Here is a 17,286-nt window from a genome sequence, read left to right on the forward strand (position 1 = left end):
CAATTAGATGCATAGTGCAGGAGATAAAGAGGGGGGAAAAAAATCACTAACACATTTTTAAGACCACCTGGTCCTGCTAAAACTACAGTCTAGGAAAGCTTAATGAAAAAGAAAATGGAAAGAGCATTCATACATTGCTCATGTGAGATGTTCCAAGATGACAATCTTGCTTCCTGTGTTTTGCTTCCCAGCATCCAGCTAAGGCAACTTTGGATACATGCTCATGGCAATTTCCTGCAGCACCCTGGTCTCTAAGGACAGGAGACTCAGTATTATCCATATGCAGTGCCCAGCTTAAGATCCAAGTAGCAAAAAAAAGAACAAGTGCCTACCTTGACATCTACTGCCAAAACACATGTAATATGTAGCTATAATTTACCACCTTCAATATATAACCATTTAGATCTCTTTTTCTGTCAAGCCCTTTAAAAATAGTCCACAAACCACCTGTTGATCACATTGTTCCAAAGGCTGTTTTTCAAAGACTTTTGTTGAGTTTGTTTTGTTTACTTCATTTTTAGAAGGAAAAATAGAATGCATTCCTGCCTCTGCTGCTTAAAATAATTTCAAATACTTCCTTTAACATAAAAATGGAAAACAAACAAAAGAATCACCTGTGGTTTTGGACAATGGAAAATTTCAGGCGAAAAAATAGAGTTAAAGGACAAGCAAAGTGATAGAAAGCAAATGGCCTGATACATTTTAAAATATGATTAAGTTACCAGATCCAAATTTCTTGGTTGTATTCCACACACTGGCAGTAGATAATAAATGAAAAGGAAAAACAAACCACAAAGAAAAGAATTTGAGGGATAATACTTTCTCTATAGCATGAACTATCAATTTTTACAGTTTTGCCTAATAATGATGTGATTCTTCTTGATGTCAGTGGAAAGGTAGCTGGACCTACAATGGATACCTCTGGAAAAAACCTTCCTTGTGAATTTTCAGCCAGAGTTTGAAAGAAGCTTTATGGGCCTTATAAAAGGTGCATTCTCATTTCTACACAATTCAAAGGTATTTCTTTCTAACACAGGTTGATTCTGTCATGCTGCCATGTCACATTTTGTATGTTTTTTGAATAAATTTCTGTGCCAATCACTGTCGCTTCCATTTTCATTGTTTATGTTATAACTTACTTTCCCCTACTAAGGGCACAGATTTTTGTTTCAGGAATTATACACAGACCAAAATAACAGATGCTCAGCGACAACTGGGTCATAATCATGAACAATTTATAAAACACAGACCATAAACCATAGGTAATATTTTCAGAGGACATTGATCCCCAATCCAAAGGGACTGCAAAATCATGTCACCTTAGGAAAGGCACTTTGAAGGTGCTTCCACCAGCCTGGCCATAACAACATAGACAGTTTTGGTTGGCAGAGACGTGGGGGGGAGAAGAAGCACTGAGAGAGCACTGGGATACCTCCACAAGTTCTGCCACAAAGGACTGCTCTTAGGAGGGATGTCTTCAGCTGCTGCTGCTTTTTGGAAATAATGAAAATTCCCAACAATAATGGGACATTTGCTTCAGTGAAGAGCCTTCTCTTTAACTTATCTTTTCCTTTATCATTTAACACAATTCAGTGTACACTGTTCAGCACTGGACCCATTGCAGGTCTTCCCCAGTAAATTTATGTTGCATGGAAGACCTTTTGGGTTAAGAGGAGATGTGGACAGTTGATGATACAAATGGAATACTGTCACTCAAGATGACCTAAAAGAGGGAGAAGAGCATGCTTCTTGCAGTACTTGAAGCTGTATTTGTTACCTACCTCTATCATGCTGCTGAATAAACTGAGGTTACATAACTAATACTACCACAGTCTTGGGGTTTTAAAGGTCATGTCAGAATTGGGAAGTTCATCTGGTTATTGCCTGAATCACCAAACATTTCTGTAACAGAGATGCAGGTATTTCAGAAACTGGAGATAGCACTGTATGTATTTCATACAGTGTTCTTACAGTCCATGGTTATGGACTTCGGTGTCATGTCCAGTAGAATACTGAGGAATCTTAAACCCTTATGGTGCCACATTCATACTATGAAAACCATCATGAATACAGTTTTTAACTCCCCCTCTGGCCTCACCCAATCCCTACCAAAATATTTTGATCTTTGACAGAGTCCCAGATTAATCCATGGGTGATAAAAAGAATTGAGTGAATGGCTTGGTCAGAGGAGATGCAGAGCAAAGTCCTTTGATATTTCTCACCAATCTCCTCCAGAGCCAAGAATCAGAATTTCCAGAAGTCCTTCCAAAGGATAAGAATGTTTTAAAAGCTGCAAGGATCTTGTAGGAGTTGAAAAAAATAAAAAAACAACTAAACCTATGCTCAAAAAACATTCACAACCTGAACTGGAGGATGTAACCATCCATCCTCACCCCTATCTGCACAGCTGGACAGAGAGAAATATATAATAGGATAAAATATAAGAGTTAGGTGGAAAAGAGAGGGTCCATGTCACATCCCCCTCTCCAAAATGCTGTGACCATAATTTTGGAAGGAACGGCCTATTTTCTTGGGTGAATTTATAACTTCAGTTATAAAACTGGCTGCCAGTACTGGAAATGCTTCTGAAGAAACCCAGAGAAAGACAGCAAAATTCCCAAGGCTCATCTCAAATCATTTTAGACAAGGTGGGTTTCTTCTCTCATGCCATGGTCCTTCTACTTTTAGGTCTCCTTTGGTTTGCTTTTTAAGTTCTGCCTCTCTTATTACTGCTCCTATACTCACTTCTGCTTCTCTCTGATTATTGTTTTTCTCACATATTAAAAGTACTTAAGTCACTTCACAGGCCAAAAGTTTCTCCTTTTTCTCCTTCTTAACTCTTAATCATCACCTTCTGGGACAGTCTTCTGGTGATGATTTGAATAAGTTGGGAAGCAAAAGCAAACTGAAAGTTAATTTGGGTATTCCAAAGATCACATTCCAATCCAATCCAAAGCTGCACCTGAGAAGATGAAATAAATTTCTAATTTTGGTTTTTTTTAATTCTTAAAAAAATTCTTTCAAAATTACTCGGAATTAACTTAAAGTTATTTAATTCATCTTAACAACACTGTAATTCACTGACTCCACGAATACTAAAATTCTCTTATACCTACCAATTTTCCTTCATCTATTGTTAGAGACATCACCTTGTCATGACAGCACAAACTAGTTCCTCTCTTTGAAAGAAAAATCAACTATTAGTCTTGAATTTCCATTACTTCTATTGTGACTCTAAAGATATGCAGAGATGCCATGCACACCTGCTTCTGTTGTTATACTGATACTAATAAAAAGGAACAGATCTAGTAAATAAAGGGTTTCCTTCTTCCATACAGAACAGAACGAACCTAAAAGTGAACTTCCGAAATCACTTTCTATGTAATTCACAAAACAAATCTATTCACTCATTGAAAAACATTAATAATGTAAAACACAAACCTTTCAAACATTTTGACCTTTTCAAAATTACTTTTTTTCCCACTAACTGGTGTCAGGGAGAACCAAAAAAGATTGTATAATTATTTTAGTCTGATGTCATGGTTCTTAAGCTTTCTCTAAGAAAGAATAACAGTATTTGGAAATATTGATGTTTTAGCTTCCTGCCAGTCACATTAAGTTGTGCCAGTCCTCAGACAGCCAGTGAGAATACCACATTTAATCATCATTATTGCTGGCTTTCCTTGAATCACAGAACACAGCTACTGTGAGCAGATATTCTGCTTTTAACAATAGATATAGGCATAAAATCCCCAGTAATTTTTTCTCTTCCTTATTAAACCTTTTCCTCTTCATCAGGCTGATCATCGGAGCATGAAGAAATGGTTCATAATCCTCCAGTCTGGTGTCACAACAGCACTGGGACATTATTTTGCCAGTGGAAACCCCAGAGCACAGAGAGGATGGATCCTCTGCTCGTGTGCCTATGGAGGTGGCTCCATGTGAGCGCCCACCTTTCCCTGCTCCCCAAGTGACCACCAGGACTGGGGGGACACCCCAGGCCTCTAAAGCTGGCAGGAGACACCTCCTCAAAGTTTCCTTTGTGTAAAGAGCACTCCAGCAGGTATGCCTCCCTCACAGCATGGCCAAGAAGGAAATGTTATATTTATGCTACCAAAGAGAACGTATTTCTTTCCCTCAGAGCAAGCCTGAAACTCCTAAAACAAAAGAACATCCTTAACTGAACTAAAAACACAGTCAAAGATTTTCTTGTGGAAAGAAATGCTTAGTCCAAGTCAAAATATATAGAAATTCAAATCAAAATAAGAAAACACAAAGTTTGAGGTCCACTTGTGTTGCAGCATTGCATACAAATCCCTATTTCTTAGCATTTCTCTGGCACACCCCCCCCCTTTCTACTAAAACCATTTTCAAAATTGATGGGTGAACTCAAACTGGCAAATAAGAAAGGACACAATAGGTGAACAACATGACTGCACCTGAAAGGGACTAACATCTGATCAAATCAGATCTGAAACATCATCTTTTTTCAAGCAAGCATTCTGCTAATTGTTAGGTGAGCATAAAAAGCCACAGATCAAGAAAGAAGTAGTAACATACCCTCTGTGCAGAGTTCATCAGACCAACTCCTTACATTGCATATTAGAATTATCCTATCAAATAGGGATTTTCCATTTAGCCTCAAATAACTGCTACCTAATTTTAAGATTTTTTTAGTGCACCTGAATTATATGATAAAAATAATCTTATACAGAATCACACTTCTGTTAATGGAAAACCAGACTATCCTCTAAATTACAGATATCTTAAAACGTCACATAGAGAGTAACTTTGGCATGCCTTGATGATTTATTACTCTAAATTTCATCCACTCAGCAGTTTCCACAAACATATTTCTAACATTACTGTCAACATGCAATGTTTAATTCTGTTGCTGTGCTAATGAAGGAGCTTTTTCCAACTCCTAACTGAAATAACATTATAGTTCAGATCATATTTATTACCATTACACTAGATGACTAGTGTAGCTAACAAAATCTGCTCAAGAACTTATCCACAAGTGTCGTGTTTCCCTCCTTAAGCGAGTCAAATGTTATAAAAGCTTTATTTTCTGTATAATTGTGCAACTTACCTAAAATTTAGATAGATCTCTGGTAATTTTGGAAATATGTATCAGAATATAAATCCTTTTTCTCTCAGCAGAAAACAATCTCAGAATATTGTTTTAAGAAAAAATTACGTGCATCACAACAAAGGAATTCAGAAAAGCTGCAGGAAAGCTTGAATAAATAAAATAAATATGGATAGAATAAGACTGGCCTCCTCCCAAAGCCCGAGTTTGTCAAAAGAACAAAGCACACACAAACAGCATGTAAAACCTGAATTCAAAATACGTTTATAAAAAAGGGATGAGGACACATGTTTTTTCTATTTCAGCTTGAAAAATAAGGGGACACGGCAATGAGTCTTGCTGGCAGGCAGATAACTCATAGGCCCTGACCCTTCGACTCACCAGGAATTCAAACACAAAGCTCTTTTCATAGTGACCGTGCCATACATTCTCAAGATAAGGCAGCAAAAGAAGGAGCAATGGGAAGGTGCAACAAAGCTCAAACTGCAGAAAACTGCACAGAATTATGTTCACTTATTCACCTCCATGCAGCTGCACACCAAATTGCAGCTGCACACCAAATGCTGGCTGCACAACGATTTCTTCCCAAATCAGAAGCCATGCAGCGTGCTTTTAGACACAGGACCTGTCTCCTGAAGCAAGAAAAGCATGAGAGAGAGCAAGCAGCAAGGAAAGGGCTATCCCTGTGCATTTCTGTATCGTTCAGAACTGAAGTGCACATCCGGAGAAATCATCTGGAACACAATGAGCTCTGCAGAAGGATCGCTGTGGTAAAACGGAAGGGTTTTTAGAGACAACAGAAAAAGCTACATTTCAAACAACATTTCAAATCTGGACTCACCATGAATAAGCAACAGTTGCCTGAAGTTAGTGTGTTATTTTCTGCCCTGTTCCATTGCACTTTTTGCCTAGTTGTCCAACACTTGGTAGCTCAGAGCTGCCACACAGAGGCCCCTTCCGTGATCTGGCTTATTTGCCTGTCAGTTTGAGTCTCAGCTTCTGTATGATGCAGCTGTGCACTTTGCTGAAGGTCTAATATCATTTCCATAAGCTTTCTCCCTGCCTGGAGCAAGCAGTTTGTTCTCCCTGCTCAATAAATACTCAGATCACTTTTCTGGTACTCACAGGGATAAAGCTTTAAGTTGTTAAGGAGTTCTTACTAAGTAGTGGGTGGAGAACATAAGCTCAGTACAAGGAAACTCTGCGCATAATCAGAAACTGAGAAACTTCCTCCCTTTCCCCCAACCCCTCCTCTCACCAGGCAAAGCTGCCAGTGCCTCCTTTAGAGAAATTTAGGAATGTAAAGGGAGGACTCAAAGGGGCCCAGTCAGACAAGCCTTTCTCAATCAATTAGCTTGCAGCCATTACTTGTGACCCTAGGTCACACAACATAAGTGTGTGGGGTGTGCCTTTAGGGGTACACCAAAGCTACTTATTAAAACTTACATAACCTAAAGTGTTCAAAATCAAATAACTCCAAAAGCTGGAAAACACTTTCCATGTACCAGTTTTGAAGGAAGAAGAGTTTTGCAAAAATAAATGCTGCTTTGCTTTTCCAATAACAAATCATTTGATGCAGGAAACAAATCTTTTCTTGTACTCAAAAAGAAAAAAAAAGAAAAAAGAAATGTGACATACATAAGGAGACTTTAAAGTGGTATTTGTTTTATGATTATGCAAAAACTAAACACTGGCTTGAGTGATATTTGAGGAAGCACGTGATCATTTTTTAAAGTAAGACTATTGTGTGGAGCTGCAAAGGCATTGATGTTTATAGGACTATTTAATTAATTAATGAAGTTCATCCCCTGTATTTCAGTCTTTTGCAAGAAACTAGTTCTCAGCATTCAGATTCCCTTCTTCATTTTAATATGCCAACATAAATTGAACAATTTACTTTTAGAAAAGTATGGAAAAGAATATTTGAACACTGCTTTAAGTTATCCTGCCCTGCATATACAGGGTAGAGAGGGTGTAACTTGCCACGATTCCCACACAACAAGGTTACACCCCTTGGAGTGAAGGAAAACTTCAAAAAGACCCTCAGCTTCATATCCTGCCAACCCAATGACATGGAGATGATGCCTTGGAAAAACCCATGAGGGAGTCCTGATTTGAAAAGCAGATCTATGACAACCCCTTTCTGGGCCAGGCGAGATCAATGCACTGCAGGGGCGATGCACTTTAATCTCCAGGTGCATCGCAAGGCATCTTTAAGTAGTGCCATAGATCAAGGCTTATGCACAGAAAAGAAAAACATTTTAGCCCAAACTTCACCATCTACTGAAGGTAATGGAGAAACAGCTACACAAAAGCTCATAGAGGTCTCAGGGAAACACAAAACCATGTAGGAAAGTAGTGGAGTTGATTGAGGGTGTTGAAGACAACCTGCAATCTTCAGGTCCCTTCCCTGTGAAAATCCCAGCCAAACTCTCAGAACAGGCAGCAAGGCTCATGTTAGTTCAGACATTCATTCAAGAGATCAGATTGCAGGATCAGGGCCACTAAGTGTCCTGGGGTAAGGATTTTACTTCTGTCTTGAACGTAAGAGAGCATTTAATAAATTAGGTCACATTTCTATCCTTGGAAAGCCCTGGCAGTAGAAATAATAATCACAAAAACTTTAATTTTGAAAAAAAAAATGGGTTCAGGATTAAGATGCTGGACTGGAATTTAGGTTGAGTTCTGTTCCCATTTGTGTTTCAAATGGCCCAAATTATTTGGGACATTGCTTCAATTTCTGCATTTATGTCAGATTGCCCTTGTCTTGAAGTTGTAAAGCTCTTGTAACCTCCTCAAAGTCTACCAATAAAAAAAATAGATCATGATAATAATCTTCAGTATGCAAATCTCTTCAGCACTGGTTCCCAACACATGCTCTGCATAATGGAATTAAAGCAGGATTGAATATAAAATATTCACTGACCCTGGACTTGTCAGTAACTGAAAACAAGAAAACTATCTACATCAAATCTTCTGAAATCCGTGCAATCTCCAGGAGTTAAAAACAAGTTCATATACATCATTAACAGTATAGGGTTCTTTCCCCTTGAGCCCTCTAAGTGTAAGGCTCCTGGAAAATTTACAGGGTTGGTTGCATGAAACTCAAAAGGTTGGACACCCTGATAGTATTAAAAAATGGGAGGACTGTGCCTGTGAAGAGACAGGCTGTCTAGAGTGTTGCTCTCAGCAAATGTTAAGAAAAGGAGAACTCATTCCATCTTTGTCCAGTCTCTGTGAACTTCCAGGCTGAAGCAGAGGAATTACCACTGATTCCAGGTTTCCCTTTAAGCCACAATTTCCAAAGCAAGATGCATCCAAAGCAGACCACTTCAATATATGCTCACACCTTTCCTTTGGAAAAGTTGATATGGAAAATTTACAACACAAATAACAAAGAAATGTAAAGGATGTTTTTGATCTAACTTAAAACAATGCTTCTACACCAGAAATAATAGAATAATGGCTCCTCCTGGCACTGTTGAGTCCCCTGGCTAAGGACTCTTCCTTTTCCTGATTGCTGGCTGCAAAATTACCACTCCATTGGCTCCACTCCATTGCTGCCACATTTTAGCCACGCAAAGGCAGTGTGAGCCATTTCCAAATTATCTCTAACAAAGAAAGACACCAAGTTTGAATGAGATGCTCATACTAAATATGGCAACCAGGAATATACAAAACTCCTTTAGCATTCTCAGGGTGCGGTGCTACGAGCAAGATTCCTTTTAATTAATGGAAGTAACCACCACCTTTAGTGTTTCCACATTGACATTCTAATAAGGATCAGCCCAGAACAGACTATTTCAGGAAAAGATAATAGAAATTTTCATGTATTTTTCCACATTCTGCTCTTTCCTGAAAAGTAATTGAATTTGGAGGGATCTACCTTAACTAGCCACCTTTTTTTTCCTCCATTTGTCCCATGTTCTTGCAGACTAAGTAAATGTTCAGCTCCTTGCATCGAGGTATTTTCACACTTACTAAGAGTCACCAAGGAGATTAAATCTGCAAGAATTTCACAAGTTTTTCTTTGCATGTGCAGATCTTCAGACCTGGATTACACCCAAGTTCAATGTGATCAATATATGATCATGCTACATTAAGGAATCCTTTGAAAATAAAGGATTTCTTGTTATTTGGGAGCTTTTTTTCTGCACTGGTCAATAGGAAAAGCAACAGTAGTTCACAGAACTAGCTCTCCACCTCTGTTATTCTCTTAAATGTGATTAAACTCATTTTAGTTAGGAAGATAAACTATGTGCAAAACACTTGTGGCAGAATCACATGTGTAAAGTTTATAGTGTTGATAGTGGTACTCAGCAGACATTCATTTCTTAAGCCATAAACACTCTATGTTAAAAACAACTGCTCCTTTAAGAAATAAAACTCATTCTATTAAAAAAAAAAAAAAAGCTTGCAAATACACTACAGTACTTTGAAACAGATCCTTCACTCTCTAAGCCTTCTTCCCCTGCGTTCCCCCACCCCCTTTTCCTTTCAGGAAACAAAACTCAAGAAGAGAAAGAGAGAGAGAGTCAAAAGGTTACAGCCGGCTTGTAAGTGCAAAGAACGTGAGAGGCCCATTCTTCCCCTTAACACCTGACATCCCAGGGTACATTTTACATTTTCCCTGCACTGAGGCTGCTGGATTAGGAATGCAGCTCCTGGTGGTAATGCAAACTGTGCATCTCATTCACCATGCACTGCTACTTAAAGGTCTTCTACTACTCCTGGAAATTATTCTCATTCCTACTACACAATTACAAGCTTAATTAATGACAATTTACATTTTGCCATGATTAGACTCAGTTAAATACCTCTTCTGTGCCCCTGATAATAGATAAGAATTCATTCCTGGAATTTGGAAGTTTGAAAAAGTTGCAGAAAAACCATTAAAATTATGCAATTATTCTTAATTATTAATAAAACTCAAGAGAGAACCTGACACAAAGCTAATAAATGTTAAAGCTTTGATTAAAAAAAGAATCTTGATCAACAACCTTTGTGACAGCAATATAACATTCATGCTGTCATTCCTTCACTCAGAATACCAGGTTTCCATCATTTCCCACAGGTGAAACCCATCTAAGGCTTGTTTGTAACAGGTACAGAACAATGAACATGCCAGAGAGAAATACCAAATTACCAAAGTGTTTGCTGCACTTTTTCTAGGATGGAGGTTCCTTGTAACCCTCAGAGGGAGCTGAGATCTGCTTGCTTGGCTGATGCTGTAGGAACAAGGAAACAATTACCTCTAATTAGGTGCATAATCGTGCACAAAATGGAGAAGGACTGAGAACAAAGTTAATTCTAAACACCAAAAGTCTTCAGGCTAAAGGACAAAAGAGAAACAAGATTGATTAGGGTAGAAAAGGTACAGTTCACAAAAATCAACATCTAGCTCAAAAAAAAAAAATTAGGAGGAGAAAGAAAGACAAAATAATTACTTGGAATTTCCTGCTATTAATAAATGCTATGTTCTAATTCAAAGATAACATTTTCAAAAACGATCCAAATTCCAAGGTGAATCGGAGCAAAAAACTTTAGCAGTTAATTAATAAAATGCTGGAAGTGAGAACATGGCAGAAAATGTGAGTTCCTTGTTGAAGAGGGGTAGCTCTGGGATATTGCACAACAGCTACAACCAAAAACATCAACCCCTACTTCCTCTCACCTACCCCATCCCAAGCACAAGCCAAATGCTTTCTGCTGTGGATGCAAGGCACTTGTTTGAAGGTACAGGCTTTCTTTATAGTGCAAAGAAATTTTTTTATTTTCATTATAAGCTTTGTTTCTTGGATTCTGCAAAATGTCTTTGTCCCATCACGATTAAGAGCAAATGTCACAAATTTTGCAGGAGGAATCTGAGAAGGGGGAGAAAAATATCAAAGAGGCAAAAGAAAATTCTGGTAGTTGATAGCCAGGCTTTCAAAAATGTACTGAGGCAACTCAAACATTTAGGGCTCAAATGTGTGAAAAATCCAATGAGAACATCCCAAAGAAGGTTTGAAGGAAGATGACACAGGTGTGCACCTTCTTTAAGAAGATTTTATAACCAGCAGAGTAAAAGTTGCCTGAAGAAATTGGTTTTTACAACTTGTTCAGATGCACTATGGTAAAAAACTTCCTTCAGCTGGTTTGATTTCCTAGAAATTAAAACAAGTGGGTGTGAATTTTTAATTTGGTATTTTATTCAAGGACTGAGATATTGTATTTATTTTTCATGTCACTTGAATCTTAGAAGTATGAGTGAATACAAAGACGGAGATTAAAGCGAGTGCAGTCATTCCAGAGACAAGCATTAAACGAGATTTTAATGGGGTCTGTCCATCACCTCACCACTAACCTGCCAGGTAACACCACAAAAGCCCTCACTAGACCTGCCCTCCAGCCAGAATGGTTTGCTTCAGCTTTGTTGTTCAGGTGAGAAGTGCTATTTATTTGGACCACAGAACCAGACCAGATATATACACAGGCACTACTTATTTTAGCTGCATTTATATTTGTAAAAAAATAGACCTAGGACACAAATCTAGTGCCAAAAAAACCTTGAAGGGAAAGATAAAAAGAAATTCCAAGCATCCCCGTCAATATATCAACAATATAAATTTGGTGTACAAAATCTGACTGGCTGGTGGCAGCTGAACGGGGGTGGGGGAAAATTCAGGTTAAGCAAATTTAGGGCGTAAGTCAAGCCCAGCATGTCCAGCCACAGATCCTATGGTTTAAACAGAATCAGGTGCTTAGCTCTACCTGACATGAATGAAAACTTCCTAAAGCACCTGTCTGCTGGAGATCCTGCATCCTCACATATCTCATTACATGAATCCTTTCACGTCTGCAAACCCCATTCCATGTTGCCAATGTGGACAAGCAGTGAATCTGTTCTTTAAAAAATCTGAATGTCCTAAAAACGCCACATAAGTTTTTAAATTTAATCTCATAATATTCATGAAAATATATGGATGGGTAAAACCTTTTTCTGCCATTGCCTACACCACCATTTTAACATGTGCTTTCAGAAGAAAAGTCTGGAATTTTTACCTACTGTATATCCAGGCACACATCCCTGACAGAGAACTACAATGGGAAAAAGCTTGGTAATGCTTGCTCTGATTTATTTTCTCTGAAGTTGATGCTACTTCTTTGTCTGGGAACTTTTTTACCTTTTTTTTTTTTTTTAAGTGTCATGAAAAACATGACCTTGCTGAAGCTTCAGAGTTAAAAATGAATTCTCAGTAGAAAAATATCCCTAAAGTAGATTCTCTCTCTTACCAGGGAATGCTCCAGCAGTCAACTTCAATTTGCCTTAAAGACAAAAAGGCATCTCTCTAGGGATAAAAATCAATCCCCAAACTGTCAGCAGCAACACACAAAGTTTAAAAATGTGCTTAATTCAGCACAAACAAATGCTTGTAAATTGTCAAGCCAATATGTGAGAAGTGTCTCTTCCATTAAATAAAATCATGAGCTAAACGAAAAAAACTAAAAAGAGGACAAAGACACCACAAGCAGATATATTTTACCCACCTGATATCTATCAAGCACACTTGTACAGAATATTAAGAAAGCAGTCCTTACTAATAGAGTGCTGATTAAGTTTAAAATTATTTTAATTGCTACTGACTTTTTTCAAAGATTTTCATTACTATGGTGTTCCAGTGCATGCAAAAGCACACCTTGTTCACACAGCTTGGCAATGGGAGTAGTTTGGGACAACATCAACTCAGATTTGCAATCTGAAGGTGATCCACACTCAGTGACAGGGAAATCAGTTTTCCAGCTTGGAGCTGTCATCCCAAATTGCAACAACTGAGAAATGACTGAAGCCATCGCTGGGCTTCAGATGTGCAGCAGGGGTGCCCTTGTCTTCCTGTGTGTTTGTCCTCCTCCCCTCCAGGCCAGGGCAAGGTTACAAGCCCCAGATGGGAGTCCTCGCCTTTCTCTTCTTGTGTACCTTGTGGCACCTATGGTAACTGCTCCCACCCTCCTGAGGTGACCCTGCCTTTGCCTGGCAGCACCCTGACATCCTTGGAACTCTGTCTCCCTTGTCTCCACAACCCCCACAGCAAAGAGATAAAGTGCAGGGGCTGCTTGGAACTTGTGTGGGCAGGCAAGGACCTTCCTCATCTGTCCATTCTGCCTGCAGGTGCCCAGGAGATAGGGATGGGACTGTTTGGTGGGTATAGTTCAAGCCTTTACTGCATTCCAGGATGCCACTGATCACAGCAGGGCAGAGACAGAGCATCCTAACAAAAGAAATAACACAGACATGACAGCTGTTACTGTGATTTCTCCCCAGGATAATTGAGAACTTGGACTTCTCCCTCCATAACTACATTGCATACCCTAGGAGAGGAGCCCACGATGATCAACACTTGTAAGAAGCACCCTCAAGATTTGTGCAGAGCTCCACCCCGGTCTCCTTAATCTTCAGTGAAACAACTTAATCTTTCTGTACCCCAGTTTCTGATCTGAAAATCTCAATTTAGAGTATATAATATGGACTTGGTTATCAAACAGGTTTTATGCAATAACCAGTAAAAGACTTTCACTTTTGTTGTCATGTGTGGCTGTATACATCAGAAAGTCCTGAAGCAAGAAGGAGCTATTCAATGTAAATAAGGTGTTTTGCAAAAAAAAATTAGGTTCTGTTTTTCCCTAAAAAGCCAAACTTGCAATGACCCAAAAGTAAAAAACCCACCTTCCTCAGTAAGGGTCTAACACAGACTCAAAGACCAAGTTTCAGTGATTTCTGCAAAACAACACTAAGACCTCCATTTGCATTAAACATGGAAAGGTATGTTCTAGACTATTGAAAAATCCACCACAAATCATTTACAACACACAACTATAAATACATATGAAAACAAAGTGAACAAACAGCGTAAAAACCAGGAAGGTTTCATAAAGCAAAAAAAGCAAGTAGAGAAACCATCACAGCAAAATCAGCAATAACCAAAGCACAAAATAGTGCTATTTGATGTGCAAAATGTAAAAAAAATGTCTTTTGTGTAAAATGTAGAAAAAATAGACCAAGTTTCATGCTGAATATGCACCTCAAGACAGACACAACCATGTCTCATTACTATGCTTTCATGTTAATTTCTGTGAGCACAGAAATACTATGAGTTGTGAACTTTTAGGTAGAATGAGAAAAAAGAAAAAAACAGAGCCAATGAAGAAAAACCATAAGAAAAAACATTGACATCTCCTTCTGCCATTATTTTCAGAGGTAACAACAGTCAGAGATCCACACATTGACAGAAAGAGTCACAAAATTTCACATACAAGGCAATAATGCCAGAAAAGGACTGGCTACTGCTACTCTCTGAAGTGCTTCACTATAAAGTTTTCTATGGAGACTCCTAAGGATTGAAAAAGGAGGAAAGTACTCCATCTTTCCTGATTTATCTTGAAAATCAAAAAGTCTAGGTTATTTGCAGCTGATACTTCAGAATGATCAGAAATCTTTTCATCACTACTTTGGCAAATAAATTTTCTGATACATGTGATCAAAGGCAAAGATTAGCTCAGGAATCTGGACATCATTTATTTTGGCAGTGTGCATATGTTAGTAGATTCTTTTGGTCCTCCCTAGGATTAACATGCATTTTGAGAGATGCTATGGGGTCCATAGAAAAATCTTAAAGTTCAAAGCTATATTGCTTAGTTTAGTCAGCCAGGAAAATGAACTAGAACAATTAAACTATCAAGAATTCCAAAATAAGACTGCAAACTGTTCCAGAAAAGAGTAAAATTCATAGTAAGTATTGGAGATGATCTCATTAGCTGGTTCCGTCTTCCATACAGTACATCACCTGAGTTCTCCCTGTAACTGGTCTTACTATTAAACATATTCTTCAAAAATGTGTATATGATAACTCTATTATACATTGAATGAAAAAAGATAATTTTTCTTTGGTTCTCATAACACTGAACTATTTAAGTTTTTAAAGAGAAGTTACTTTCATGGAAGACAATAGTTGTTGCTTAGGCCGACAGTATAAAAGTCATTATTTCCATTGAGTCCAAAGACAGCAGTAGTGCAACGTTGAGCTAAAAGGCCAAATTAATAGGTTTGAGTCAGCATCAAATAAATGAGGGTTTCAGGCAGAAACCCAGACCCTGTCTTGCCCTTGGAAGGCAGTGATAAACTTGGGTTGAGTCAAGCAGGGCAGTCCATACCACCTGCAGCACTTGTTGTTATGTCCATACACCTTCAAGCGCTCTGCCACACTTTCAGTCTTTTCTTTGGGCCTTAACTATAACCTGTCAGATTTTGTAGGCATGGAGAGTGTCACCTCTTGCAACATCACAAAGAGGACAGGATTACTGGGATTGAGCCAGCAGGTCTCAAGGAATCATCAGTGTTTCACAGTTTTGGTTTAATAGCTTGGGAGGAGAGTTCCTCATTCTGCAAGCCAGGCTGAATCCAGCCCCATGCCTTGAGGAACTGAGGGGATGGGGGAGCCCAGGGGGGACTTGTGAGCAGGGCACAATCAGAACTTGCAGGAATGGAGGAGCTGAGGGGAGGGCAGAGGATTCCTCTGCTGGCAGTCCCAGAGGAACGTGCTGAGGTTTCTGTTTCAGCAGCCAGGGATCTGAGCTACCCCACAATAACTGCATCCCCTCAGTGGCATCAAGAGCAAAAGTGGCAACACCATCTCAGTTGGCAAACCATTTACGGCTCCAGCATTATAGTCTGGGCACTGCTAGGTTTACATTGACAAGGTACTGGCAGCAAAAAGGAAAACTGAATCTTGTCCCTTCACACAGTTTCATTCCTATGTCCCAGTCTGTCACATCCTGCAGTCTGCTCATCACTGGACCCTGCTGCAGCAGGGAGGGCAAGGGGGATTATGACCTGAAACTTTACACCAAAGGTCTGTGAACACAACAGGCTGAAGATTCCCTGAGGGAAATCCTTGCCTGGGCTTCCTAAGAGGTAACTGGAGAGCTGCTGTGCCTTCCCTGTCCACTGCATGAGAGCCAGACAGTGTCTGAACAATTACTATTTCATTTGGGTTAAAAGTCAGACACCACCCGGGGCAACATCCAGACTGCAGCCAGGGATTCTGTTTCCGGAAACAGAGACAACAGGTGGGAATTTGCAAATGGCAACCCTTTACACACTTAGAGCACCACTCTGCTTCACTGCAGACCATTAAAACACAAGAACACAACACTTTTCAGGGTGATTTTTTGCATTGTGTTGTAGCAATATTGAGAGTAGAGTTTATTCCCAAACTCCCTGACATTTTGTAACAGCTGATGATCCCAAACTCAGGGATGCAATCGCTGCCTGACTTTCTTCGCTGTTCCAATTTATGCCTGTCAGATGAATGTGCACCATATCAGGCAGAGAGTGAGCATGGAGGTAGTGAAAGGGGGCTGCTGTATGACAGGAAAAGGGTGCTACTTTCAGAACTCCATCATTTCAGTTATGGCTGTAATACTGATTTCTTTACTTATCTGATAGAGTGGGAGAAAAATTGCAGCAGGTCATTGGTGATTCCAATCACGCAAAGCTATACAGGAAAAAATATTATACTCTGATTTCTGGAAGTATACATGCTCTATACAAGTCTTCCTGTCATTTTCATGGGTACAGACAATCCTTGGATGGACAAAAACTTCCCTCTGAAGACACTAAATGCTTTGTGAAACAAACTAACCTCTATCACCCAAAGTTATTTTTTCTTCTGAGTAGACATTCACAGTAAAAAATTTGTCATTGCTGCTCCTTATTCGTTTGTATGTTCAAGAGAAAATGTGCTCAACTTCCAATTCAGACAATATATTTTATCTCCTCTGACTACCTGGCTTAAAACACTAGGCAGGTACATCACTTATTTCTTAATTTAGTGCTTCTTCACAGAACCTATTCATGGTGAATGGACTGATGGCTTCATGACATTATTGCCACCTTGCCTGAGTGACAGAAACTATGCAAACAGAACAACAAAACAAGAAATAGCCTTCACAAATGCAAGGCTATTGGGAAGATAATACCCATAATAAACTTTCAGTAATTATTATGGTCTGGGAACAATTCCAAGTGTAGGAAGACCATGTGTTACTATGCTTTTAAAATGAATAGAAATTCACAATCCTACTCATGAAAAAATATATTTTTGATATTTAAGCAGCACTAATTTATAACCTTTCTGAGGCCAACAGGTGAAAAAAAA

General features: G+C 38.9%; 1 protein-coding gene across 2 annotated transcripts in view; it reads right to left on the bottom strand.

Moving 5' to 3' along the window:
* LOC102066084 (uncharacterized) overlaps positions 1-17,286 on the bottom strand; it is a 280,394-nt gene that overhangs the window by 219,331 nt on the left and 43,777 nt on the right. Inside the window, exon 1 of one of the 2 annotated variants that reach the window (XR_012579206.1) lies at positions 5,934-6,296. The exons of the other annotated variant lie outside the window; for it this stretch is intronic. The gene's annotated coding sequence lies outside the window, so the exon portion shown is untranslated. Of the gene's footprint in view, positions 1-5,933; positions 6,297-17,286 lie in introns of those variants that run through there. 2 annotated transcript variants of the gene reach the window in all.

Source organism: Zonotrichia albicollis, chromosome 2 (assembly GCF_047830755.1).
Source record: "Zonotrichia albicollis isolate bZonAlb1 chromosome 2, bZonAlb1.hap1, whole genome shotgun sequence".
NCBI lineage: Eukaryota > Metazoa > Chordata > Aves > Passeriformes > Passerellidae > Zonotrichia > Zonotrichia albicollis.